Source organism: Hemitrygon akajei, unplaced genomic scaffold (assembly GCF_048418815.1).
Source record: "Hemitrygon akajei unplaced genomic scaffold, sHemAka1.3 Scf000049, whole genome shotgun sequence".
Classification (NCBI taxonomy): Eukaryota; Metazoa; Chordata; class Chondrichthyes; order Myliobatiformes; family Dasyatidae; genus Hemitrygon; species Hemitrygon akajei.
In genome coordinates this window covers 7,570,052-7,574,214 of record NW_027331935.1, presented here as the reverse complement: position 1 = coordinate 7,574,214, position 4,163 = coordinate 7,570,052, and the positions used below count along the sequence as shown (strand labels likewise).

Genomic DNA, 4,163 nt, shown 5'->3' with positions numbered 1-4,163 from the left:
GCACATGTATACATTTGTACTTCTCACAATTCAGGACAGTTACAGAGAGCAGTGTGTAAAAAGGGTCAGAGTCACTCCAATCACAAACTATTCCATCATCTTCGATCCGGGAACGGCAACGCAGCAGAAAAGGCAGGACCAACAGACTCCAGGACAGCATCTTCCACCAGGACATCTGACTGCTTAATTGATGCTGACACAATTGTATTTCTATCATTTATTGACTATCTAGTTGTACATATACTGTATGTGAAGGATATAATTAGCACAGTTAAGTCAATCTAACAAAGAATATTTAAATGTCGTTTTTTATACTTCCATTTTAAAATGCTTGATTCATGGAAAATTTGGCATATTTTACAATGCATTTGTGTTTGAATATAAACCTTTTAAAAATGGACCGAAGACATTTGCACAGCTGCCCACTGCTCATTGCACAACTAAAAATACTCACAGGTTTCACGGGTGTACACTGCACGGAATCAATACTTCTAACGCAGCACGATCAGAGCGTCCGATGTGCCTTTCAAAGTTAGTTCCTTTCTCCTGTGGTTGGTGCATATCGTGAAATTATCCTTATCCGTGCCTAGGAATTCTGGTAACCATGGCAGCCAAGGAAAACAGAACTGGAATATGAAAACAAATGTGTGAAACATAAGCGGGGATTGCAAGTGATCGGAAATAAACTTAGAAAAATAAAACACAAACGGTTGAAGAGCAGACGAGGTGGCCGAGAGGTTAAGGCGATAGACTGTTAATCCATTGTACTTTGCACGCGTGAGTTCGAATCCGGTGCTGATCGTGATAGGTTTATCTGGAGGCTGATATACCGAAGCTATCACTTTTAAGAATTCAGAGCCTACATCTTTTGTCACACGAAAGACAGAGGGCTTGGCTGGGAGTTATGAATAATAATTCAAAACTGGGAGTTCTAATAATCTTAATAAATTTGGCCATAATACCAGAAGATATTGGGGCAGAACCAGGCCATTCCGTCCGTTCCATTATAGTTGATATATTATCCCTCTCAATGCCTTTCCCCTGCCGTATCTCCGTCACCTTTGACAGGGTTTATAATCAAGAACCTGTCAATCTCCGCTTAAAAATGGGATTGTGTTTTGGAGCCGGGACATAACGTTACAACTTTATAGGACCGTGGTCAGACCCCACTTGGAGGACTGTACTCAGTTCTGGCCACGTCATTACAGGAAGAATGTGGGAGCTATAGAAGTCCTGGATTGGGGAGCATGCCTTATGAGAACAGGTTGAGTGAACACGGCCTTTTCTCCTTGGAGCGACGGAGGATTAGAGGTGTATAAGATGATGAGGGGCATTGATTGTGAGGATAGTCAGAGTCTTTTTATTTCCAGGGCTGAAATGACTAGCACGAGAGGGCAGAGTTTTAAGTGCTTGGAAGTAGGTACGGAAGAGATGTCAGGGGTAAGATTTTACGCAGTGAGTAGTGAGTCCGTGGAATGGGCTGCCGGCGGGGATGGTGGAGGCAGCTACGATAGGGTCTTTTAAGAGTCTACTGGAGAGGTACATGGAGCTTAGAAGATAGAGAGCTATGGTAACGCTTGGTAATTTGCGTAAAGTGCGTACATGTTCGGAACAGCATTGCGGGCCGAAGCGCCTGCTTTGTGCTGAAGCTTTTCTGTTTGTCTGTGCTCGGTTGAAACCATAACGCATCCTCAGCTCTGCGACAACAGCTTCGAAATGCTAATTCTCCGATAACGCAGCCCGGATCATCCATAAATATCCATTTGTTCAAATCTGTTTATTTTCTCCTGAAAATTAAATATCATATTTATTCTTTCTTATTTATTTAATCTACATTTGTCAGGTTTGAAATACTACGTGCTGCTGCTAGGAAAGCGATCGTTCATGACATTTACACCTTGGATGCCCATGACAGTAAACTTGAACACGAACTGAAAAGTTGAGTCTCAATTTCATCCCGAAGAATGATTCTGCCCAGGATTGAACTGGGAACCTTTCGCGTGTGAAGCGAACGTGATAACTACTACACTACAGAAACTGTGCTATTGAGCAAAGACCCGAGGCATCCCACCGTTCTCTGAAGTACAGCAATAAGAACTAAATGTTGCCAACCGTTCCGTTCCGCTTTCAATATCAAGTATTAAAATTATGCGCGATATACAATGATATGCATTAACAATTTCATGTTGGTCAGGGCGCGACATGTAACAGGTAACTGAACTATGTTGGATCTATAAAGCAAGGAATAAAAACATCTTCATTAGTCTCAATTCCAGCAGTCTCCTCAGGGTGGCGCCCCGGCTCATGTGCTCATTTCAGCAATGCCTTTAAGATTTCTCACCCTGTCACTCTCGGACGTTCTCTTCACATCAGATTATAAATTAATTGAAGTGAGTGACTGAACCATGTGCCGATACATTTATAGACAACAGAATGCGTTTCAAGCCAGACATACTTGTGAGATGATGCCGGCTGTAGAGTAATGAATTACGGCCAATCGTCCCACCGAGTCCGCACCAGCACTAGACTTACCATCAGACTGATACTTCATTAATGATCATGTTCCAATCTGATCCGGCGGATTGCAACAAGACCAAAACATTAACGGCCAATTAAACGACCTATTGTGAACGAAAATTATATCGGTAACAATAACCTTCAGGAACGGAGCGGCAAGTCGATCAGCTCTGATGTCGCAGTGGAGTGATCGCATTGTAGCCGGAAAGATCTTACCATTGGAAACAGAAGTTCAGCATACCAGTAGAATCAGGGGAGGTGTCATGTATTTAACAGAGGTTGGTGACCACGCGACATGTGAGAATTAATTTATAAATTTGTCCTGAAATATAGCTTCATGTTGAGAGAGGGACAGAGGTAATGACATGTCGATACCATTTACGGTATTGAGGCTACGATTAATATTTCAGGCGTGTGCCTGAAACTATTCGCCGATGCAAGTAAACATTGAGTTTAATCGACAGCAGAACGAACCAAGGCGAAGTGCAGTTAGAGCGTTTTCTGAAGTATGGCTTCAGGAAAGGTCGGGCTCGTTACTTCACTATTCTATTAATTGAATTGAGAAGACAGAAATATGGGGGACACGTGATGCCTTGACTCAACAAAGAAACCACTTATTCAGATAAGTTCAACAACGGGACGTGGGGCTACGCGTGTTGTACCAAAGACGGAAAATGCTTGCAACAATATGGGCACATGTCTTGTAGTGAATAAGCGGGGATATACTGCGACGCTTGTAAACTCATGCTCTCTTGCCCAGATCAAAATCAAAGAGGTATCACTGCGAAGTTAAATAAAAAATAATAAGCACAGTGTCTCACAAGCACAAAATCAAATGCAACATTTCAGTTGAATGTTCAGCTTGAGAGCGCCCAGTCACCTGGGCGTTGCAAGCATTAAGATCATGAGTGCTCTAGGTGAGGCTCGAAATCACAGCCTCGGCATTTCTCCGCCGTGTACAGCCGTATGAGTACCGCGCACTAAGCGATTGCGTCACTAGAGCCTAGAGCTGCAAACACGTGGTTTTAACTATCTAGAAAGAAAAAAAAGAAGAAATTCATATAACATGGAGCACAGATCATAGAACTATACGTGAGAAGGGCTTTCGGCCCACAATGTATTGCCATATCAACCAGAAAGCAAATCAAAAACACTCAAACTCTAATCTCTCCATCCTACCATGTCCATATCCCTCAATCCTCCTTACCTCCATCTACATATCGATACATCAAATGTGCTTGTCAAATAACAACTATAAATCTATCGATGATGCAAATATATTTGGTAGAATCGCAGATGGACCCTAGCGGGCACACTGGAGCGAAATATGCCAACTAGTTGAGTAGCGTCGCAGCAACAACCTTACACTGAACGACATTAAGACGAATGAACTTATTCTGTATTTCAGGAAGGATAATACGAAGGAATACATAATAATCCTCATGGAGGGATCGGAAGTAGAGAGAGCAAGCAATATCTCTGAGGACGTAACCTTGTCCCAACATATCGATGCAGTTGCAAAGAAGGCAAGATAACGGCTGTACTTAATTAGGAGTTGAAGAGATTTGGTATATCAAGGAACACAATCAAAATCTGCTCTCGATGTACCGTGGAGAGAGCTCTGACAGGCTGCATCACTGTCTGGT

The 4,163-nt window shown here is 42.6% G+C and overlaps 1 non-coding gene across 1 annotated transcript; it reads right to left on the bottom strand.

Moving 5' to 3' along the window:
- Positions 1 to 1,965: 1,965 nt before the first annotated feature.
- Positions 1,966 to 2,038, bottom strand: trnav-cac (transfer RNA valine (anticodon CAC)). The gene has a single exon. It is a non-coding gene; the product is annotated as a tRNA-Val (tRNA).
- Positions 2,039 to 4,163: the final 2,125 nt, after the last annotated feature.